The sequence below is a fragment of the Lonchura striata genome, chromosome Z (genome assembly GCF_046129695.1).
Source record: "Lonchura striata isolate bLonStr1 chromosome Z, bLonStr1.mat, whole genome shotgun sequence".
NCBI classification, from domain to species: domain Eukaryota; kingdom Metazoa; phylum Chordata; class Aves; order Passeriformes; family Estrildidae; genus Lonchura; species Lonchura striata.
Window position 1 is genome coordinate 76,024,735 of NC_134642.1, and position 25,956 is coordinate 76,050,690.

Below are 25,956 nucleotides of genomic sequence, written 5' to 3' on the forward strand. Positions count from 1 at the left end.
TTACTGCGGGTGACTCTTCACTTGATTTGCTGTCACTGTCCGGCAGTGGAGGATACGACCTTGCAAACTGTTCATGCAGCTCAGAGGGGGGCAGGGGGCAAATGGCTGGGCTAGAGTGGAGGGGTGTAGGTCTTAGATTCAAAGAAAAACCATAAATTTCTAACCAGGTAGAAGCTTGAGAAAGTGTTGAGAAAGAATGTAAATAAGTTCTTTATCTCTCTTGTTGTTAACATTGTTTATAATTAGGTTTTACTACTGTATGTCATCCACTGCACAGCAATAGGGTGTGATGTTTTCACTTCAGAACCAATAGAGTTGGTCTGCACAAAGCTCTGTATAAAAGAGCGATGTATTTTGAAATAAATCAGTTATAGTCTCAGCCTTCTGAAAAAGTCTATTCATTCCCATGCTGCCTCAACAGCGTCAGAGGGGAGCAGGGGGCAGACAGCTGGGTTTGTCTCTCTGCCAAAGACATTTCAGCTAACTGGCGCAGTGGTGCAGTGTATAGAGGCAGCGCTGAAAGCTGCTGTGCAGGTGAGATAAAGAGGCTTAGGAGTCTGAGAAGGAGATACTCTGTCAGTCTGCCTGGAAGCCTTAGCAGTGTTCCCAAAAGTTTCAGCATTCAGCCCAGAAGCTCTGGCAACTTTCCTGGAAGCTTTGCTAGCCTGCCTGGTAACTTCCATGGGCACCTGCATCTTCTTCAAGGATGTATTCAACAAGTCCCCCATCAAAAGCCCCATCTGACTCATCCCTCCCATCAGACTCCTTTATCAACCCCAAATCTTCATCCACGTTGTACTCTGCTTGTTCCCGCTGTTTTCCATTCCTTTAATGCCTCAAAAGGCGATCTCCAAGTATCAACTAGATTGACAATAGTTTTATTTCCTGCTCAGATGACTTTCCACAGCTTGTCCCTGACTTTTTTCCAACTTTTAACACTAAATGCTGTGTCAGGATCAGTGGCAAAATCCTATGATCTAGCCCACAGCAATATACTACAAAGGGCATAGTCTGAAGTAGTAATTCCCTTATTTCTTAACAAAGCTTTCTATGTAGCCAAAACAGTCTCTTCCTCTTTAGATTTATCTCCCATTATCACTAGTTGGTGCCCCACCTGCTTCCAGGTGTCTTGATAGGAGAAAATCAGGTCTGGACTTGCCTGTGGCTTCCACCCGCCACTCTCAGCTGCACCAGCGCCGCCTCCCCCGCCACTCCCCAGCGGGTCAGGGCTGCCAGTCGCTGGGACCCCGCGTGGCTCCAGACCGACCACGCTGCTCAGGCTGCTGCTCCACGCGGTGGGCACCAGCTGTCACTGGTATATACACTGCATCGTGAGGCGGTCGCCACACAAAGCACAGACCACAGGCGGTCTCAGATGGCAACTCTTTATTACCGAACATGGCTGACCTTTTATAAACTTTCTAGTTGTTTATACTTCTTCTACCCCAACTATGGGCCACAAAAAATCAACATAACACCACTGGTGAACAGTAACATGACTTTAGTTAACTTTCTAAAAATGCTTTATCTGGCTGCAGTTCTCTCCTTATCTTTCTCCAGTTCTTCTCTTCTCTCAGCCTCCTTGGTAGCAGCCTTGGAGAGAGCTCTTGATCAGCTTCTTCTTGCCTCTCAGCTTCTTTTCGCTCCTTCAGCTAACAGGCCTGCTGTTAGCCCCTTCCACAGTAATTCATCCATGAGGGGCAGGAAACAAGTAGAGCAGAATAGGATTAAAAAGCCTAGTGATTAATTAGAATTGGTTAAAGTCTGACAGACCTTGAGATGACACCAAAATTAATCATCCTAGAGTGTAGCCTACAGCACACTACTCGCATTTCTATATTCAGGAAACATGTTTTCTTCCTTTTACGCTGTCTTAATTTAAAAGCTGAAAGATTCAAGAGGAATTACTACATCCTCCAATGAGTCCATGAATTTTCCTCTGAATGATCTCCTTATTATTACTGCAGTCTACTATTCAAGTATACAGGGACAACTGTCACAGTAATCTCATTAAAAAATGTGTGCTTTGTTAAAATAACCATCACAAAAATCAGTCCTAGTAAGGCAGGTAAGACCGAATCAGTATTGATATTGAAAATCTATTATGGATGCAGAGAAAGGCAGAATCCAAAAACTTCAGAAGTGTGTATATAATATACTCATTTAGTTGAAAAAAACTTATACATGTTTATTAGAACAAGTTTGGGGTTTTTTTTAAATCTCATTTTTTCTACTTTGGATAGCTTTACCTCAGCAGTCCACAAATTATTTTTGCTGTATTAAACTAGTGAAACAAGGATATTTAGTCTAGATTTTTAAATTCCAGAAGAAAGTATTATGCAGTGTTACAAATGAAAAGCTCCGTTAGGTTCCTAATTTATCAGTAAAATACCTAACTGCAGAATGGTATCAGCAAGAAATTCTATTACTTTGGAAGAGCAGGGTGGTATGTTAGAGAACTCTACCTTTCCAGACACTGGAGAAGAAGGAGTAGCACAGGGGCTGGAATAGCTACTGCTGTCTGCAGGCTTCACTGAGGACTGAGCTGATCTATCATCTGAGGATTGTCTGGAGAGCAAAATGTCTTTTTCTTTGTACTTCTTTGGCTGGTGGAGTGCAGGAGAAGTAGATTTCACTGAAGCCCTACAGAGGACATACCTTGAGTTTCACAAGCAGTCACTGAACAATTTACATCGACCTGTCAGCCTACTGCATGACCACATGTATTACAGCAACTACAAAATCTATTAAAGCCTAACTAAAAACTCATACTGACCCTTCATTGCTTTTTAATGCTACTGTTAAACTTCTTCTGCTACTTCTCAAACATCACAATTCATGGACAATATTCCTGACTGCTCTCTCAAACAGCAGCCCCAGGTATGAAATACTTCTCTTTGGGATTACAATGCAGCATACAACAGTAGAACACCTTCCCACTGTACTTCCGCTGTTTCCACCTCCTATTACTAGCAGAAACTTTAGTGATACTTGTATACATAAACTGCAACCTACAGTGAGGAGAAGACCTCAACATCTTACTTTTCAGCATGAGAGGAGTCAGACAATTCTGTTTCTGTTGAGCTTTTTCTGCTGCTGGTTGACTTCCATGTAGGTGCCAAAGGAAGTTCTTCACAAGTCACAGGCCTTGGTCTCTGGCCAATTCCTGAAGGCTGCTGCAGACCTGCAGACTGTTCTTCAGCACTCAGAACAGCTGTAATTGCTCTTACAGTTGTTTCATCAACCTGAGACCGCAGCTTAGAAGGAGCTCGCATACGACGCAGAAACAAGCTGTGCCACTTCTGCCTGAGTTGCAGCAGCATACCAGCAGCCTGTAATAAATTCCAATCCTGTTAAATACTGATGAAAATTAGATCACACAGGCAAGAGAACCCTGTCTTTTCCCTATCAGGCAGCACCTGGCATTCTAATATAAACAGGGCCCACAATTAAAGGCAAGACTAAGGTCTTGGGGAAGGGGAATAATCCATATTTAAACTAAGATGTTAATTTGCTTTCTTTTCCTTGGGTACAAGGTCATTTTGGAAACATTTCATTTAGCTCTGTACTAAACTTAGCTTTGTGTTGTAATTCCACAGACTTTTTTTTTTTCCTTCTTTTCTTTCAAGAAAACCCAGTTTTTTCATGCTTTATGCCCTTCCTTGCAAGTCAGTCTCTACTCATGTACTCTTCAGTCACAGTTGATGGAAAAGAGTTCTAAGTGATATTTTTCTTACATAGACACCTGGTCAAATGTAATGACTAAATTCAGACGACTATTGTCTAATTCTGCTACCAAAAATGCTTCCATTACAATAAATTTTAAAAAAATCACTCTTCTGGACGTGACTAGGAGAGAGAGTATTATTATTAGAGTTAGTAAAGTTGTGTGTTTCATGACCCATAAACTGCCTCCTACCACAGCCACAGCTCCTCAATGACATAAAGACTTCTATTTCAAAGAGGATTTGAAATTTATCCTTCCAAAATCTGACAGCAACTTTCTCTCAGCAACTTCAGCTTCAGGTGCTCCTTTTTTGATCCGATTTTGGTTATCCTCTCAGAGAAAGAAGAACACAATATGCCAATGTGACTGTTCTCTCAGCTCTGGTTCAGATTTTGGCTTATCCCAGCTTGTGCTATGGCCTGATGGAGCACCATGCAGGCAGGACAGGAGGCCAGAAGGAGCAGAAGGGCCCTTATGCTGTCACTGTCACCTGCAGCTTGCTGTCCCTTGTACACCCATCATTTTTAGTCTGCCAGTCTCTTCAGAATCTGCTGACTTGTGGAAAGGGACAAAACTGCCAAGCTCAGATATAAAACATCATATTGCCCAGAAAGTTTTTGAAACAGACCCAACAGCATCTGGATTGCTGAGGCTTTCCTACTCCCTTTTGTGAGAGACAGGACACCCACACCAATATGGAGGAAGAGGGATGAGCACTCTCACTGTTGACTTAGGTGACTATTCTCTTTCTTTCTGCTGACAGGTAAAAGAAGAGAAAGGTATGGGTGACAGGTGATCAAACACTGCAACTTGGATTTTGAATACACAAATTCATGCAACAGACAACTCTGTGCCAAAGGGGATTGAAGCCGTTTAATTCTTAATGAGCTTGTGAAGTAAAGGTTAAATCACAGAGTACCTAGTTCGAGAGACCCAAATGGACCATGACATTCTTGGAGAAAATTCTTGGCTATTCAAATGTTACAAAAACCTTTTCACATCTTTTTACAATTCCTCTACATGAAGCAAACCCAGGAGTAATTTCTTACTTACTTCAGGGTCCAGTTTGAGATGGAGCCATTCATCCAGCTTCAGCAGTGCCAGATCAGCAGATGTCCTGTCCTCCATCTCACTGTCGCTGCTATCATTAGATACCCCTCCCCCTGAATTAAAGACAAAAAGGTTCATTAGAATTTCCATTTTTTTCTACTATTATTTCTATACAAAAACCCGCGTACTACTGTATTACCAGCAATATTTTTCCTTCTAAAATTGACTTTAAATGTAAACATTTGTAAAACTACCTCTTCTTTTCTGCAAATACACTGCAAAGTCTTTGCTCCAGATAGCAGCAATCAAGTAGCCAGACCTGCTGAAGGTCCTACACCTGCTGAAGGTCCTACTATGTAAAAACCTGGATTGATACGATGTGACCCAACTCATGTACCTTCACCAGTATTCACAGGCCACTATACAACTTTTGCCTAAAGCTGTTTGCAAAATCACACGTGCCTCTATTTCCTAGTAAAACAGCAGAGTTAAAGACCTAGTAAGAAAAAAAAAATATATATGGCTATTAATTAGGATTCTTTCTTTTTCTTAAGTGCAATTCAGTCAGCATGAGCACTACTCTAAGGTTCACAGTTTAAAAGCAAGACAGGAAAGCTTTAGAAATAAGTTGGACTTTTAGTTTGATTCAAACTATGACAGCTAGAAGCAGTTATTTTTGCTTCCATTCAAATAGGACTTAATTTAAATGAGAAGAAGGAAATGTATATATATTCCCTATTACTTACAGTTAATAGTACAGTTAACTGAAATTAAAAATTATCAGTAGAACATATCTTGAAAATGTATGTGTTAGCCAGAAGCAACATGACTTGTTTGCCATACTGATTGTTTCTAAATTATTCTGTTTGAATCATCTGGTTCAATGTATCAAATTAAGTAGTCTGTAGAAAAAGAACATGCATACTACATTTCTCAGTACCAGTACTACAGTTCTCATTAGACATTGTGGCTGCATTCTTTCCTTACAAACTATACTGCAGTTTCTGAGACCCTACAACTGTGTAATTTATGGACTTGAATAGGTAAGGAATCCCAAAATGAAGAGATTTGTTACAGAACCAACAAACTCTTCCTGAATAGCTACAGGAATTATAACAGGCGCTGTTTCCAGAATCAGACAATACATGTATAACATATTACTGAAAAATAAGCTCTGCATGTCACACGCTGATGTATACCAACGGGAACATCCCAAATCCAGACTCCAGTGTACCTCGAAAGGATGAAGATGCCTGCAAGGCATTACTTGGTAGTCTGGCTGGTCCACAGAAGAGGGCCACGGTGACAGGTGTCACAACAGAGCAGCACCTGATGTTTGCTGTCTTGTGAGCTCTCGTCATTTCATCATATATAAGCCAGTCTGTGGGGAGGGCCTGGATGGCTGCAGCTTGTCCATTTGCTGGGGCAATCTGTGCAAGAGCAGGTAACTGTAATTAATGTAAATTTGAATGTATTTCTCATTTTATCCGGAGACACTGTGGATGCCTCAACCTGGAAGTGCCCAAGGCCAGGCTGGGTGGGGCTCTGAGCAACCTGGACTAGTGGAAGGCGTCCCTGCCCGTGGCCGGGGTTGGAATGAGATAAGCTTTAAGGTCCCTTCCAACCCAAACCATTCTCTGATTCTATATTTTGAGAATTAAATACATCTACAATTATATACATATAAAAATATACATGCACATAAAAAAGTGTGAGAGAATTCAATCAGATTCATCAATTATCCTACCATGATAAAACAAAATATGCTGCTTTAAAAAGAAATGTTAAAAAAAAGTATCAGAGAAAAACTTGCTTTTAAGAATAGGGATCATTATATCTTTAAAACAATTTTATAGCAGGGCAGTTTTTTTGCCTTTTTGCCTTGTTCCATCTAGAGAAAGGACTAATTGAAAGGATGGAAAAATGAATCAACTCCAATTCTATCAGCTGGGTAGAACAGTATTTTCTAAAGCTGTAGTGTTAAATGCCTATACTGCTTTTGAAGTACTGACAAATAGGAAAAGACATTTCTAAAACACGTGACAGCTTTTAGTGCCCTTTTTTTTGAACTATGAATTCCAAGTGTCTTTACCTTTTTATACCGAGACTGACCAAGAACAGAGGTAGGATGAAATCGCACTTTCTTCTCCTTTGGTTCCGTCAACACCAGGCTGTCTCTGTCTACATGCACAAGATTGGGATACATCCCGGCCACTAAGGCACCTTTAATTACAGCCCAGTTCTCAGAGTTAGTATTAACATCTCTAATATCAGCTCCTCCTCTGGCTCTCACAAAACCTGACAAATGAAAGAGACAAAACAGTGCCATGTTACCTTGTGTTTGCCTCTCAAAAGGAGTCAGAAACTAAAGGTGAAATAAATGACTTCTTTGTTGCATTTTTCACCACTGCCAACCTTAACAGCACCAAGAAGAAACCATTACACTGAAATCCTGCCTGATAAGGGGTTTCATACTGACACAGAATACCACTATTTTCTACAATATAAAGACATTTCCTATGGGAATAATTCATTAAAACATGAAATGCAGTGGCATGTGGAGATGAGGGTGCTTTCAGTTAGATCAGCCACAATTCCTCATCTGCACCATACCCTGCATGAGTGTGTGCATGACGGTGTATTTCAAATTAAGGAAAATTACACCAGTGAACACGATTTTTGTTACAATTTCTATATGCTTGACTTTAAAACAATGTTAAAATGGTTTCCAACTTCTCTACCTGAGGCTCTAAGCTGGCCAAGCACCTGTGTTCTCATTCCTGCAATGATTTCCATTGTGGCTTGGGATAGGAAGTTCTTTTCACAGAAGGCTCTCTCCCATCCGTCACTGCGTGCCTTCTGCCATGCCTGAAAATGTTTTTACATTTGCCTATTAATTTGAAGGACTTAAACTAAAAACTTCACTTTCTTTAAAGATTACATTTATGTCAATAAAATGAATGCAAAACCCACTCTAAAAGTTAATGTATCAAACCAGATTATTTTTTCTGTTCATGAATTAGATTCTCTTTACGTGCTCACTCCAGTGATGATTATGTCAAGTTAAAACAATAAATAAAGATCATTACATTAAGATCATGATTCAAAGTTCAGTGTAGTAGGATGCAAAGAGGCACATTGTTGAAACATTCAAAATTTTCTAGGGTTTGAAACAAAACATACTACAAAAAGGGCTCCCTCACAAATTTATGAGTCCAATACACAGGAAAGGCACTAGGCAAAAAGAAACAGTCTGCCACTCTACATCCAACTGGTACATCTGCATTTTGCTTGGGTGATGTGCTGTGATTAGTACTCTCTGAAATGAAAGACTACCTGGAAAGCCCTGAGCAGGGCCATGTGGTCACTGAACGTCCCGGCCGCAAAACGCTTCCTGCACAGCACGGCTGCACGCTTTTGGGAGGCCAGCGTGGGCAGCACAAAAGGGTCTTGGCAGGCAAGAGCACAGGCAATGGTCAGAACAGGATCCAGGCACTTCAGAACTACAGCATACAACACCATTTTACCGAGGTGTGGCTCTACAGGTAATTCAGTCAGCTGATAACCAAGCTCAGTGAGATCTTCCCAAGGGTCCATGGCATCTATGGTCTGTTCATAAACAAGCAAACAAACAAACAAATAAAGGAGAGGGGGATGGGTACAGTGGACAAAATCAATTTACAGTGAAAGCAAAAAGGATGTGAATAATGGACATTAACTAGACTTGTTTCCAAACTCTAAAGAAGCAAGTCAAACTATTAACAGAGACAAGACTTTGAAGCACTCTCTTCCCTTGACATGGAAAAACACATCCCCACACACAAAATGAAAACAGACAATAAGCAAAACTTCAAAACATCCTTAAGTAATTAAAAACAGCTTCAGTACAAACTGAAGTCAGTAAACTGCTACACCACAAATTTGGGATCAAACACAATTACCATCTAAACCTATTCCTTTTCTGACCTTAAGCATATGCACAGCATTTCTCACAGTTACAGCAGGCGGAGGATCAGGAGCTTTCATAAGAAAGTCTACAACTGGACAATTAATTGGAGCCAGAATTTTTGTGAACAAACAGATCTCCTGCAAGGTAAAAGGCAGAACAAAAAAAGATTACCAAGATTTGGAATCAGCCGCCAAACACATGATTTGTTGCAATTAACGGTATGGTTTGAGGACATTGTATTTTTTAAAATTATAGTTTCTAACTGAACATGCACCTGAAGTGGCAGTCTTAGAAGTTCTGGAGATTGAAATTCCAACATATTCTGAAATCGGAGCCTGCTGAAGAGACGAAAGCAGACCCCAGGCTGACAGCGCCCAGCCCTTGAAAATAAAATATGGGAAGTTGTGAAAATGAGGATTTCTTTCTAAAAAAAAAACCAAAAGCCAACAAACAGACACCGAAACTCAGAATGAAAAAGAAGAAACACTACCATGAAGAAAGTGTTGTTAAGTCACACGCAAAGTGAAAGTTTTCTAATCATGAATTATTTTTGAGAGTGTGGCAATTTTTTACTGTAATTTTAACCCAACACTGAGAAATCTGGAGAAAGAAAAACAAGGCTTTTCTAATGTAAAGTGCTGTGGGTTTTTTGCTAACCTAAGACCAGTCCAAATCTCAATCATCCTTGGTTGTAAGGAACCAGTTGCAAACTTTCTTGCTTCCCCTCACATCCCCTAAAAAGAAGTGATGCTTGGAGTAAAAGGTAGAATAAAGATGAAGTAACTTATGAGTGAATGAGGGACAGCAAATTCTCTCAGTCATATACATCTATGTGCATACGTGCAGCTTAATGCCAATATGATTGATTAAACAGGCATTTGTTGCTATATAAACTTCTGAGCCCTCACCCGCAGTGCTGGGAAGAATATAATCATGGCCTGTTAAGTCATGGATAGCTTGGAGAAAGTGAAATAGGCAGTCCTCTGCCCATAGACATGATGTGAAAACACCCCACTGGACATTGTGACTGCAGGTGCTACGTGGGAGAAAGAGGAAGGAGAACAAATTAATGGGGGGAAAACAACCCAGACCTTTGGGAAATGCCTGAGCATCACTCTTCTACAACTTGGGAGATTATTCCAAGGAAATACATGCTGACGCCTACTCGTCTGCAGAGAACCAGTGTTGGCCTCTATGCAACACAACACCGGAATAGGCCAGGAACAATTACTATGTTGTGTGGTTTATTCTAAACATAAAGGACTGTGGATATCTGCAAAATGGAAACTGCTATGAGGCATTTATTACCTGCCTTTTCTCTGGATAGCACTGGCTTTTGAAATCCACCCCATTTTTAGCACTGTAGCACAACTCACTGCATCAAAAGACTTCTAGAAAAACAAAGAAAGGAATACAAACTGAAAACTCAATAGGGTGCATGAAATAAAGGTTACTAGTTATTTAGATTACCAACAGAAGTTTTCTAAAAAGTATGAAAGAGTAAGATATACAGCAGCTTCTGACACAAAGGTACCTTCTCAATTTCAAGTGAATTAATGAGGGTATCTCCTTTCTAGTATCTTAATGCTCCACAATTTTTGAAATTCAAGATTTTCAAGGTTTTTTTAGATGGATAGCTTACAGTATTTGTCTTAAAACAAACGCATGTTGAAACTTTTCAGAAAGGACTGTTGCCTGACAGGCACTAGCTCTCAGCTAGTAAAAGCTTTTTTTCACTTTACTGTAAAGTAATAAATAAAAAAAAAAAAAAGTTCTCCAAAATTTATGCACTGTGTGTTTTGTGTGTTTTAGAATCACACTAGGAAAATTTAAGGCAGTCCTACCTCTTTCACCTTGCCTGAGTCAATGACAAACACCACATCATTGACTGTTATGCTGGTTTCTGCAATGTTAGTAGAAAGAATCTGCAAAGAAAACACCCAAAACCATCAAAACTATAATAACTGTAAAAGCAATGGTAAAATAGGTCATTGTGGCATTGGAAAAAGTCCTCTAATACTTGCAATTTTGCAGATGCCAAAAGGTGGACTTTCAAGCACTTTCTTCTGGTCCAAAGTCTGCATACTTGAATGAAGCATGAAAACTTGGTATCTAATGCAAGACAAAAGGGACATTTTAAGGATCCTTAAAAGAAGCAATGAAAAGCCACAGTAACTAAAGGTTTTACCTGTGAGCATTATCAGCAAATCTCTTGTCATCCAAAACAATGCGGTCCCTCAGGCTCACTACCTCATCATACCCAGGAAGAAATATTAAAATTGCTCCTAAAAAAGGAAGTGGGTTTGCAAAGTTAAACAGAAAATTCAAATACATGTCAAATAGCACTCAGAAGGTTTTAACGTTTGTGGATTGCTGAAAAAAGAGCATGATTATCAGAAGTCAAATCCACAACCACTGGTTAGGTATTTACCTACCTGCATCAGAACTATGACAGATGCTGTGCAGTAAGTGCATTATCAGATCCAGATCCACTTTTTCATCATCAAAACTGTGATGGTAAGCTGTCAGTAGCTCTCTGTCCTCTGCACTAAGGTCACTAGCATTCTTTTGGACCAGGGAATTTTCATCCATGTTTCCAAATCCGAATGAAGCGCTGTAACAGGAAAATACACCAGAATCAAGGCTGCCCCTTAGGGTTTGCATTGAGCCATCAACTCAAACTTAGATCGAGACCAACATGACTATTGGTCTTGAATTCTGATGTTTAAGTGTAGCAGAAGGGAATCACCATACTATTACTGTTTACTGATTCCAATGTTAACCCAATGAAGGATGCCACTTTATTTATTAGTGTTAACTTTCGTTTTCTTCAACTTCATTGAAACACAACCATAAGCAAAGGAAACTATAAAGATACTTCTCGTTTATCTGTTCAAGTAAAAATATTTAAGAGATACGTCTTCTCCAAAAATTTCCCACTAGCAGAAACTACACTAAGAGAAATTATAGTAGAGATAATCTTTACAAAACACTACCTTCAAGTATGATAACTGTAAGTTAATCAGAAAATCATTCTTGAATGGCCTAGTGTACACATTACTTCTGTAAATTTTCTTTAATATGCCTATTGCATATAAAAGATATGGATAAAAACACATTACAGATTTGTTTCCAAAATAAGCATGTGAAAAGAAAATGGTACATAGCATAGAATTAGCAAGTTGTGTAAACATAAACAATATGCTATTGAGTACAAACTCTTTTGCTGTTTATTTTTTTAAATATTCCTATTCTTAAAAAAAGGTATTGCTATTAAGTCCAGATTTTAGAGCATGAAAATCTAAAACCTGTTCTGATTAGAACACAAATCTCAAATTTCCCATCACAACTCTTTGTATATCATATACAACTCATTCTGCAAAACAGTTACAGCTTACCTGTAGGATTCCAACAGATGAACAACCTCTGTCTGTCCAAAGTGCCTAGCCCAGTCCACAGCCATCCTGAAATAGTTGCACAAGTATTTTTATTAGACTTTTCACTTCAAAAGATGCATATGAAGAGCACATCAAGAGAGGCAATTGACATCAGACTTTTGTACCCATTTCTGTATTGACATCAGTACTGTTATTGCTGGATCTGCAACTTCCCATTTGAAAGTGCTTGAATAGGTGTTAACAGCTGACTTTTAGGTGACTACAGTTCTTTACCACAACAGAATGTCAGTTTTACACAGGAGCAAACATGCACGAGGAAGTGAGGAGGAAGAAGGTGCTATTCCTTTAAAAATGGTGCAGAGATCAGACCTGCCTGTTTGCAGTATCCTTGAAGTCATCTCAAAAAGTCACACCCCAGGCATAACATCTGGCTATTTCATGTCTTTCAGAAGCTGTCTCCTCACTATGCAGTTCACTGTTTTATCTTTAAACTGCATTTCTTCCCCAAGGTATTCAAATGTTAGTACCAAATATCAGACCCCTGGAATCCTAATTCTTATCATTCCATACTACAATTATTTACTGTACTTCCCTGTTTACATGAAGAAATACTCCATGACCACAAAACCTGAGTTTCTACAGATTCACAAATATTTTTACATGATACGATATATTTAGAAACATAACAGAAAGATCTTCTGATATGTGTAGCTCCATGAAACTAGAATTGCCAAATATTTTGGTCCAATTCAGTAGATTACAGTTGTTCTACTAACCAGTATCTTACATAAGACCTACTGAAACAAAGTTTATAGCTCATCATCAAGACCATGTAATTAAGAATTCAATTTAGAATTTACAGAAAACAATGTGATTATGAGGAGTTAGAAATTGTTGAGGCTGTCAAAATCTATAGTTCTTACAGCAGTGTGATAAGTTAGCAAATTAATTTAGATGTTAAAGAATTTTCTTTCTCTCTCCTACATTGACAAATAAATCTATCTTTTGGTTTCTCTGTTTTTACCAGCCATTAGATGATTTGCAGTGGATACTTGCTCCCATGCTGATCAACTGTTCTACTTGACTCAAAAAGCCTCTCCCTGAAGAAATCATCAGAGCAGTCGCACCAGTTTCACTGTGCCTATAATCAACTGAGAAGTAAAAAAAAAAAAAAAAAATCCAGCAAACCCAGTAGAAATGTTATTTTTTCATCTAAATACAGTACAAATACTGCTTTCAAATTCCAGCCCAAAGAAAATTTCTTTCCTCACTTTATCTCTGAAGTTAGTTCATATGAATTCTACACTGTTTTAGAAACAAACTTCTGTCAATACTTCAAAACAACAACTAACTAAACAACTCATTATTTTTGCTAGCCCTATCATTTTTTTCAGTTGGCATCAAAATGAAAAGGTAACACCATTTGAAACTGGAGATAAAAGTAGCCATAAAAATCTAAGTACATCTGAGGTTGCTTTTTTCTTATGTAATAACACATGAAACTTACCACTGACATTTTCAGTTAAAATAAGATTTAACAGCTGAGCAAACGAATCAGTATCTTCATGCAACCAGATGTCAGAAAGACAGGAATCCATTTCTTTTACTGTCCACGGTTCAAGGCAATTCACATCTTTTTCAGTCTGAAAATAAAAAACAATATTGAAAGCTTAATCTTTTCCAAGAGTTGTCTTTATTCTCATACATTACCCACAAAGAATTGGAATGGTTATTTTTCCCAGCAGCAACAGAAACCCAGCACTCAGGTATCGGCTCATGCATTGATTTTGTCATACGCAAGTACGAACACAATGGCAGTCGAGCCATTTGATCTGAGGAAAAGCTGTGTGCAACCACCCGAACTGAAGAGCACACTTCAGCTAGAGCCGTTCATCCTCATCAGGTAATCTTTAAAATACGTTAATGTCCTGAAAGACTCGACAGAACTTTAGAAAACAGATTTTAAATGGCTAGTAATACAACACAAATATAAACACCTGTAACATCTCTTCTGACAAAAGAAAAAACTTACCAGTTGATTAAATACTGTGTCACCACCATCATCCAACCATTTGTATTCCTCATTTGTCCTTGGAACTGATTTTTGTCTCCGAGATGTCCCTTTGTTAGTGTTATCTTGAGCTGAACACCACTCATCAAGAGTGTTCTTCTGTTTCTCTTCTAGAATGCAAAGTATTCACCAAGAAAGTTTTAGAGTCATATTTATTATCCATTGTTTTCTACTAAAAGAGTTAGTTACAGCAGGTTTTACCAAGTTTTACCTATTCAACCTCTTTTATTTAGTCTAGAATGCTACTACCAGTCCAACATAAATGACATGTTTAAGGGTAGCCAAAGTGCACCACTGCAAACAAGGGCTATAAAAACAAGGTAAAACCCAACACTTTGGTGTTTAATCCCCCAAACCTCCATTATTCCAAACTACTGCATTCAAAGTATCTCCCGTAAGCAATCACCTTCCACACAACCTCCGACCAGATCTTTTTCCACAAATGGAATTCTGAAGACAAGTGATACAGTCCCTGCATGTAACAACTTACTTTTCTACACTAGTGGAAGAAACATCAGAAAACACCAGTGTCCTAACTGAACTTTTCTGACCCCAGTGATCAGAGATGAGCACTGTGATCAATACCCAGTTAGGACTGGATATTGAACGTTATAGCTTTGGGGTTTGCATTTTTTACTTTTTCTTTAAATAATCACTGGGATCATTACTTTCAGTTGCCAGGAAAACTTCTGAAGCAGTATCTACTTAATCAACTTAAAACCAATGATGTTTAGCTCAAGAGTGTTAACACTTAAAAAAATACATCCATGCCTGAAGAAAGCAGTGAAAAATGTTACTGAAGGGAATACCTTGTCCATTTAGTGCAAGATGTACAAAATCATGCCTGCTTTAATAGCTGCACTTTAATTTGCACCCAAAGGTACAGAGCATCCTATGCTTCTTTAGTATTCATGTGGGCAGAGCCCCCAGTTATATATAACTCTACAGCATAATAATTAGAAAAAGATGACATTTATCAACTGAGTGAAAACAGAATGCAACCACTGAATCAAAGTGATTTTTTTTTCTTTAATTGCATAAACTATTTCCATAATGTAAATATTGAGAGCTTAAAGGTACTTGTTGTCATCTGATCACACTCATTTAATCTCCTGACTCTGGAATTTCAACAGAAAATAATCCTGTTAATTGTTTGTTCAATCAATGATTCTCATTGCCAACCCTTAGAATTAACAAGTCCACTGACCTTGCTGCTTCTTTTCTTTGTACTTCACCATCTCTTTGTTTGTATACCCAGTGCTTCGTAAAATGTCCTCCAGAAACATCTCTTTAACTTCAAAAGGTCTCCCTTGGAATAAAATAGAAAAAATCTGTAAAAGATCATCTATTCACCAGCTTCACTTACAGAATTAATTTTTTAAAAAAACTACCTTCACTGGAGTTCATTTTTCTCAAAACTGTACAAAATAAAACATTTCCAAAATCAAATGCCACCTTGTTTCGCCTCAACCTCTTCAATTTTATGAAGTGCTCCAGCAGGAGATGTTCATAAGATTGACAGTTATTAACTACAATTTTTTTTAAATGAGAAAAAGAAAACAGCCGTTTTTGTTTAGGCTTACAAACAAGAACTTGCCATGTAAGTCTGCCATCTGGATTAAAAATGTAATTCATTAATAAGCAATTAATACAGCTTTTTGCAAGGTTCCACACAGAGACAGTACATCTTTGTACTGAACTACTTTCTTTTCATGAGAATCATGTGAGAAGGCAGCCTTATCTCCATGTCCTCAACTAATTCAGCAAAGCTGAGCTTTCTTTACTGAATACTTCTGGACAGATGAGACATCCCAGCGGCCTTTACCTTCTGATAATTTATCCCGATTTCTTTTTCAACAGGACTGTTTTCTAGACCTTATCTGTCGACATTGCAGGATGCTTTTTGCATGGAGATTAAAATCTCTACATTTTGATTTCTTCTTCCTTAACCTGACTCAGGAACACTCAGGATTTTCCTTCAGAAAGAACAATCCACAATTCCCATACTTTTAGAAGCTGTCACAGAGGAAGCCTTCCAACACTGATCACAAACTCTGTGTACTACAGCGATCCACAGCTACCAAATGTGGTTTCTGTGGTCAGGATTTTGTATTGCTGAAGGAGACTCAAACCTTGTATATTACATTAACAGACAAAGCCACTTCTTTTAATTCTTAAATTAACCAAAAAAAAACCTCAAAAAAACAAACGGGAAAAAAACATCTTTTGTATTGTTATTGGCCTGTTACATAACCAGCACAAACACTGTGGTAAACTGGAGAGATTGGGAGAGATTGCCAGCAGATTTTCCAACACAAATTGACCGATCTGAAAGAACAGGAAGCTGCAAAAAGACTAAACTGGAAAGTCATACAACAATCACAACTGAGGCACTCCCTTGTAAAAAAAATTCAGAGCACATGAAATCACGTGTAATTTCCAGATTCCTGTCTCCAACAAGCTGCAAACCTTATTCAACTGGGCGGAAATTCAAAACTGAGAACTAAACACTTCCATCTACAAAAAAAGGAAGGAAAAAAAGGTTTCCTCCTCACAAACATTTGCTAAAATAAACCAGTAAGCAATCCCATTTCCTAAAACCGTTGAGATTTTTTTAAAAAAGGCTGACATGCAGAGAGTCTACCTGATTGTCAGATAAAGCATTTCTCTTAAAAGCTACTTTTCAAAACACATTAAAGTTGGACATTACTGTTGAAAAAGTAAGAGGATTGCAAGGTGCCAGAGGAGGTCACCCATGCAGAAAACCTGCAAACCAGGAGGGTGGGGCAAAAACAACAAACCCACAAAAACCCCCCATCTCCCACGCATTTACATTTTGCTTTTACTAAAGATCAGTCAAATGAAATTAAACCAGCAAATAATGGTAACTTTTCTTTGCATTTGAATGTAGTCTAACTGCAGGTAACTGAGTCTGCAAACAAACTAAGCGAAACTGGATGTCTTTTCTGAATATTTACCCAGATGAACAACTACTAATTTTCCTTAAATCAGAGAGTCATGTGATTCTTTTTTCATGTGAAACCCTATCTGCCTAAGCCTGTATTTCTGAACCGAACTTGTACAGTTATCTGTGTTCTATCCAGTAACCAGTAACAACCTTCACAAAGCCTGAAGAGTAAGATCCTACTGGAATGCACTGATATATATCACACTCATGTAGCTCCTAAGTCCTGTATCAGCATGAAGACAGAATTTCAATAACCTCTTCCTACTTCTTCAATTAAGAGTGGAGGGGGGCAGGATGTACCTGCATTTACAGAACTCCCAGGGACTAGAACACTTCACTTTGAATGAGGTGCAAACAGTCAAGAAACAAGAAACCTGCAAACAGAAAGAACAAGGATTCCTGTAATTCTCAGTGTATTAATCATGTGCCTTTCCTCAGAATAATTTGCTACAGTTTAGTAAGATCTGTGAGTCTCAGGGCAGGTATACTCAGACTTAAGAGTTAAGATCAAGACTTACTATGTATTACTGGGCAGCTTCCAAAATACCTAATAAAGAGATTTGTGTCTAGAGCAGCACTAGAGAGAATTAGTTTTAAATTATTCTGGTTTTGCAGCACATCTCTCAGTTTTATTAGCAAGAAGTCGCTGAACCTATCCCTCTCATGTACTTCATCCTGTAACAAAAGGGGAAAAAAAAAAGAGATGAAAAACCATCACAGATTCAGGATCACAACTTCTGACAAAAACAAACTTCTCTAAAAAAAAAATACATGTTTTGGTGGCACATTACAGAGGCCTTAAAATGTGTGAGTCTAGTTTAAGTAATAGGTTTTTTTAAAAAAAACTATCCATAAAGAAACAAAAACGCCTCAAAAAGTTTTTATCCACACTGAGTGCCTTGCAACACTGAAGCTGTAAACACCTTAACTTTAGAGGCTAAAGTGTGTATCTGAAACCTCTCTGATTTTGTATTTGAAGCCAAATTTCAAGAAAACACCACAAACTACAAATCTTATTTTAATAAATTCTCACTTCACCACTGATAAGCATTTAAAGAAATGTATGACACCACAGAATCAGAAAAACAGACACATTGATTAGACAAGTCATACACAAAGCCTGTAGGTTAAGGCACATAACTGATTAATCATCTTTTTCATTCTTCTGTTTTGATTTATATTATGAATGAAGGAAACAAGGACTCAAAATACAAAGTTTGTAGGCTGACATCAAGAATGTATAGATCATTCTCCTGCTTTTTTAACTTTGATAAACAGGCAGGCACCTAAACTTACCTTTTCATCTTCAGTACTTAAATCTTGCCAAAAACATTCTAGTTCCCTTTACCTATTCAATTCCATCACAGGAATATTGACATAGTCACAAATGAACAATCTGAATAATTTGCTAGCAATTAGACTCCACATTACCTAGAAAACTCTGGGCAAACAAATGGACTGAAAACCTGTATTGCTAAAACAAATGGTAAGAGAAATTCTGACACAATCACATTGAGCCACATCAAGGTAAGCCTCCCTATGGATTTTCTGCTGACCACAGAAGTTCAGAAAAATTTACACTTCTGTCCTTCTCCACTCCTCCTGATTCCACACTTAATCATTGGCATGAAAATAAGATATTTTTACAGGAAAAACGCAAACACACAGAAAAACACCAAACTGCACAAAACATGCATTCTACTCTTTGAAGTCTTTAAAGTTGATTCAGATTCTACCAAACAAAAACACCTACAGTGCTCCGCAAATTTAAGTAAAACAAATGAGGACCTCATTTTCCAAAGCAATACATATTGCTCCACCCCACATGAAAGACCACAGGATGCTCACCACAATAACATGGGTCACGGTGGAGAGAGTGCTGTCTCCTGCCATCAGCGTGCCAAGGAGCATGTCATTAGTGCAGAATGTTACCAGCGTCTTTGGAGAAACCCTATGGATCACATCACAGAGACAACTCAGGGGTTTGCACCATTTAAAGCTTTCCATGGATCAAAAAATTAAAGCAGCTGCTGACCAGAAGAGATATTACGGTTCTCTCCTCAAAAGATTCATGCGCACCACTTGTTTTTAAACTGTGCCTTTTCCCAGACATTTCCTAACAATTTGTAGTGCTTGGCGCCCCAAAACTCTGGACAATGGACTAATTGGAAGAATAAGATTCAATTTTAATAAATAAGGAAGTAAAAGTAAACTGTGAAGAAAGCCTGCACGTCATTCATTTTACTAGAAAATTCCATGTGGAAAACCAGGTTCCAATTCCTCAGCCTGTGCTTGGATATAGCCTTTGTACTTGTCTACACGTGGTGGGATGAGCCTGTCTGGACGCCAGGTGCCTACCCAAGCCACTCTATCTGTCCTCTCCATGGGCAGGGGAGAGGAAACACAACAAAAAGACTCCCAGGCTCCAGAGAAAGACAAGGAGAACGTGGGTCTCTCCCACGGGAAAGTGGGCTCTCCATGAGCTTCTCCAATATGGGTCCTTCCCATGGGCTGCAGTTCTCCAGGAACTGCTGCAGCACAGGTCCTTTTCCACAGGGTGCAGTGCTTCAGGAACAGCTTGCTCCAGTGTGGGACCCCACAGGGTCACAATCCTGACAGCAAACCTGCTTCTGTGTGGCTCCCTCCCCGGGGCCACAGCTTCTGCCAGGAGCCTGTTTCAGCACAGACTTCCCAGAGGATCACAGCCTCCTTCAAGCATCTACCTGCTCCAACACAGAATCCTTCACAGGAGGACCCCTGCTGCACCGCGGACCTCCACGGCCTGCTGGGCCACAGCTGCCTCACCATGGGCTGCACCATGGGCTGCCCTGGCACCTGGAGGATCTCCTCCCCTCCTGCACTGACCTTCCTGTGTGCAGAGCTGCTTCTCTCACATGCTTTCACGGCTCTTCCTGAACTGCTGCCTCTGTTGTACAGGTTTTCCTCCCCATTCCCCACTGTCCCAGAGGCACTGTCACCATCGCAGATAGGCTCAGCCTTGGCCAGCGGCAGGTCTGTCTTGGCTGGCACCGGCTCTGTCACACACGGGAGAGGCTTCTGGCACCTCCTCACAGAAGCCTCCCCACAGCTCCCAAAGCCTTGCCTTGAAGACACAACTCATTACAGCTGACTAAATCACAGGGTCATCTGCTTGATCCTCTGGTTTTTCAGGAGGTGAAAATACTGAAATGTTACAATTCTATACCTGGGGCACAGTTAGCTGTCCCAATAAAAACAGCAATTCTCACTACTCCCTCTGCTACTGCCATCCTAAAAGAGCTGAAAAGTTCCTCTGTACTGTACTCTACCGCTTTTCTCTGGAAGACAGTTAAGCAAACCTCTCTAAACATCTCCACTCCAAATTTCTTTTGTCCACAGCTCAAAATATTGTTATCTCTCCCTTTCAGTGTTTCCCTGGAGTAATTGTATTGATTTTTCTCAAGCTGGATTTTCTGCACTGCTTCCAGTAATTCTACCATTTTCACCTGACTTTGCTCTTCTTCTGCCAGCATAGTACTTCCATTTATTAATCATCCAGCTTATTTGTGACATATTTTCACCAGCTCTTCTAATCTCTTAATATCCTTGTGAGCTTTCATACACATATTTGAATTCTTATTGTGGCTTCATTGTTCAAGTGCTTTCATTTTCACCAGCTATGTGTTATCTTTGTTCACTCAAGCAACACAACCTTTGGCCATCTTCTGGTCACTCATATCTCAACTGCTGCCCCTTCCCTGAAATGTCATTTTGCTACATGGTGCAAAGATGTAAAAACCCCAACCAATCCATTCATGCTCTGCTTTACAGACAAACTCATCAAGTGATACTGAAATCTCTTACTTTTACATCACTTCATGTTTTAAACACAGAAGCTGAAGAAGAGTACATTTAATCCAGACTAGACTGATAAATAATGCTCAGCTTCATCAGTCACATTCCAATTGTTTTGTTTTCCCTTTTATGGCTCCTATCAACTCTCACTACATAACATTACTTACAGCATGCTGGTTTTCACACCTCCCTTCAAAGTTTGCAGACCTTTTTGATCCACACATGTTAAAAGCAGAGAGGGGGAAAAAAAAAGAAGAAAGTGTAGACTTGATCTGAAAATCAGACAAGGATTTCCATGCATACGCTCTGCAGAAGAAATCAACAGAAAATACCCGAGATTCAGTTCTGTAAGACAACCTTCTACATGAAACTGCAAAACACAGTAAGAAAGCCATCCTTTTCACTCTTACGTATTCCTTACCTGCAGTAACGTATCCCATCTGTGAGGCTGCAACACAAACATACTGCGGTTTCAATGTACACAAGATTCACAAGACCAACACAAGATCAACCGACACTTAGAAGTACCATTGGTACCTGCTCTCTAACCGGATCTGGTAACCAATTGTCTGGCCAATCTTCTCTCTTCTTTCTGCTGCCACTCTTTCAGCCACTGCAACAGCTGCTAAACGTCTTGGCTGAGTACAAAACACACGACAGGGAGTTCCATTCTTGTAGCAGTCATCAAGGATAAATTGAGGGATCTGTAAAGAAGTGGTTCAAATTTGCTCTTTGAGAAAGTCACAGCTTTGTTAGCACAGGGAAACCATTAACTGCACATCAATATTGCACACTGCAAAAGACTTTTCATTACAATTATCACAGCAAGCATATCTGAATCAGCAGAAAATAAATTCCTAAGTATAACCTATTTAGGTTTTTTTAAAAGAAAAACCTTACAGTGCCTCCCTCCTGCTTCAGAGAAATCTAAAAAAATCCAAAGCCCTGTAGATAATCTCACATTTTAACACAAAAAAATAGATTACTCTGGATACTAAGAACAGAACTAGCCTTAGAAGAAAAAGAGTTCTACAAACATCACAGCTACTTTCCCTTCAATATTTTGTATTATTTTAATGAGAAAATGGTATCTACCATAAAATTCTAAGGAATCATTTATGCTTCTAGTACCTATCTAGAGGCTTAGTGTTTCAAAAGCAAGAAAATAAACTGGAACAACATTTTCAATCACACAGGAAAAGGAAAGCCTTAAAATAGCATCAAAATACCCCATATCACAACTGTTACACAATTGGCATTAGTTTAGAATAAATACTGTTATAGTTTTTATTTCATTGAAGCAACATACCTGCGTCGTTTTTCCCCATCCAGTCTCTCCTATAATCAAAACAATTTTATTGTCCTTTATGGTTTGGACAATTTCTTTCTCTTTTTCAAGAACTGGTAGTGACTGCCTGAAGGAATCAAACTCTGATTCCCCTCTTTTCCCTGGCACCTGGGGGATACCATCATTAAGTCGACCACTTATTTTGTTTACTTCTTTCTTTTCTGTGAAGACAAGTTAAAAGTTTATTTATGCAGACACAGAGGAAGGTCACAAAAACACTGCTCAAAAATTGTACTTAAAAATTAACATTGCTGGCTTTTTATGCATCCCTCTGGGTAAAGTGACAAACCCATCACGCATTTAGATGTCATATTTATAGCATGTCCTGCAGTGCTTGGAATAGATATTTTGTCAAAACAGTTATTACTTTCATAGGTATTTTGAAGAAAACCAGACTCTTCCAGAGCATTGCTCCAAGTCAAAATAGCCTACAAAGAGCAAAAGGAGAAACAAACTAAACCAGACCAGCCTGGTGTATTTTGGTGGCCTTTGTATCTGTGCCCACATTTCACACCTGCAGTTCCCTCTAGAAATACACGCTGACAGAGTTAAACCTTTAAGCTATTCCACACGTTTGCCTGAAATCATACCAATGCAAGCATGCTGTATCAAGAGCCCTGGCCCCCACACAGCAGTGCGATGTGTTAGAAAGCAGTGTCTAAGTAGCCAAAAAACGGGCACATCTTCTGAGGGAGATACTTCACATCCATCATTGCAAGTGCTACTCTATAATTCCTTGAGAATTATTCTCTGGCAGAACGAAAAGCTTGCTGTAAACTCAGTTATACATATGTATAATATGTATATTATGTAATGCCATTAACAGATTCATATACTAAATTTCAAGCTCTGTTGTACCAAGACAGACTAAGAAATCAGGAGAACTAAAAATACATTATTGAGATGCAGAGAAAGGCAAATATTAGACTGTTCATTAACTTATCCCTTACACTCCTAAGACATTGCATTTCAGTACTTTTATTACAGCTTCCCTCTGTTCATATAACAATCCCATTAAACAACAAAAACAATTGGAATTAACAGCAAAGAAAGCACGTCAAGAAGAGACACCACGTATCAAAAACATGCAATTAAACAAGGCATACTGGTACAAATGTTTTCTGTTCACTACACCCATCTCTGCACACAGAAACACAGTGCAATTCTTCCACTTGTAGCTGCTAAAGCAATAATCTAGATGAAAACCTTGCTTTAAAAATAAAAAAACAAGATTTCAACAGAAGTTTGTCTCTCAGTGAACTCTTCCATATTCAAGAAATCAAGTCTGGACAGTAGTCTCTTAAGGACCAAATCTATTTTGTAGAGATGAAGAAATAAAAACTGAAATTCTTCATTTATCAAGGACACTAATTTCTATAAGCAGAACAGACAACCTCATTTTCTCATATAGGCGTTCTTATGGCATCACAGTAACACTGACTCTTCAACCCCACCTCACAGTTACTTCTGTGAAGCCACATTTCAAAATGTGCTTCCAAAAAGATTTGGCTGGAACTGGCTCAAAGATTCTAAATTAACACAACACAAGGTGGACATCTCAATGTGCATGATATGACTTCCCAAGTTCCTCACAGCACCAGTTATAAAAGACCTTAAAAGTAAGGAAAATTAATGCATTTGTTTGAAGGTGTCTGTTAGGACACCAGAGGGGACAGAGAGGTTTGTTTTGTCACTGGGTTGCAGGTGGTTTCGAGTGGTGTCGATGGACAAGTCCAAATCAGAACACATGCTGAATGTACCAGATTCAACAGCACAGGCACTTCCTCGCTCTGTCCTTGGCAGGAGCTCCGCGCGTTCCTTATTTGTGACGGGAAAGCGCTGAATTAGGCTCCGAACGGCGTGTTTCGTACAGAGAGCCAAGTCACAAGTCATGACTGCGTGTGCCTCTGACACATCCTTCTTCCTTACAGTCAGGTATCAATTGGCTCCTTTTCTGTCAGGGGGGAGGGAAAACTTATTTTAGGAAAAAGGAACCTACTCTAGCTTAACTTTTATCTGTCAGGGTATGAGATGCTAAGCAAAATCTTTAGAAAAAAAAACAGAAATCACAGTGAGAACCTTTTTTAATGGAGCCATTAAATCCACAAAGTATAAAATCAAGCTGTCCCAAAATGCATGTCACAAGCTTTTCCAAGCATGCATACAGCAATGAACAAAGATGCTCATTTCTGTAGCTACTTTTACACTTTTTTCTCTAATACTCTTCCTTGCAACACAGTTGGGTATGTTGAAAACATCAATCAGGTTATCATTAGTCTTGAAATTCTATCCATCTGCACCAAAGAACTGAAAACTGTACCCCGACTCACCCCTTGCTTTTAGATACCAGTCCAAGAGACTGACAGAGCTGGTGAACAAATGTTCTTTCAGTACTAGTGAAACTAGAAGGAAATTCCATCTCTAGAATGATAAATAAGAATGAAAAGACAGTAACAATGCAACAGGCAGTAATCTTGACATCTCAACGTTACAGAACACAGAATTGTTAGAATTGGAAGGGAGACCACCCAGTGCAACCCCCCTGCAGGGTCACCTGGAGCAGGTGACACAGGAACACATCTAGGGTTTGGGATGTGTCCAGAGGGGGAAATTCAACGCTTTCCCTGGGCAGCAGTTTCAGTGCTCTGCCACTCTCAAAGGAAAGAAGCTCTCCCTCATGTTCAGGTGGAACTTCTTCTCTTTGAATTTATGGCCATTGCTCCTTGTCCTGTCACCAAAAAGCCTGCACCGCCTTCCTGGGACTCATCTCGGAGATATTCATATGCATTAGTGAGATCCCCTCTCAGTCTCCTCTGGGCCAAACAGGGCCAACTCCCACAGCTCTCCTGATGCGAGACCTCTCATCTCAGTGGTCTCTGCCGGACCCGCTCTATCAGCTCCCTGTCTCCGTGCTGGGGAGCCCAGAGATGGACACAGCACCCCAGCCGTGCCTCACCAGGGCCGGGCAGAGGGGCAGGATCCCCTCCCTGACCCGCTGCCAGCGCCCTCCCCACACCCGCAGCTGCCCCCGGGCCGGGCCGTGCCGCGCACCCGCCTCGTCCCCGCTCCGGAACCGCTCCAGGGCCAGCTGCGCCGCTATTGCCACCACCTCGTCCACGCCGGCGGCCCCGAGGGGCTCGGCCCGGGCGCGCACCGCGGCGGCGGCAGCCCCGTCCCCCGCAGCCCCGCCGGGCTGCCGCCGCGGGACCCGCCCGTGTCGCGACATGGCCCCGACACGGCCCCGCGCGGCCCCGCACGGCCCCGACACCGCCCGGACCCGGGGCCGCAGCCGCTCGGCCCGAGGGCGCCGCCGGGGCGGGGCGGGGCCGGCTGGAGCCGCCCGCAGCCGAGCCGGCCCCGGCGGGAGGAAATTGGCGCTTGTGCCGCCGCTCGGGGGGCACGGCTGCCCGAGGAGCGCGCTGCGCGTGTGGCTGCGGGCAGAACGCGGCCCTGCTCCCTGTCCCGTCATGAATTACCTGCTTTCATGGCATGGCGTGAAACGGAGCTGTGGCGAGGGTCATCTCGGCCCTCAGCCTCCTCACTCGGTAAAGTGTTGCTTGCCCTGCTTTTCCTGCTGTCCTTGGACTCCACGCTGAAGACACGAGCTAGAA

The 25,956-nt window shown here is 40.3% G+C and overlaps 1 pseudogene; it reads right to left on the reverse strand.

Moving 5' to 3' along the window:
* On the reverse strand, positions 1–25,571 carry LOC144248356 (3'-5' RNA helicase YTHDC2-like; annotated as a pseudogene).
* Between the last annotated feature and the right edge of the window lie 385 nt (positions 25,572–25,956).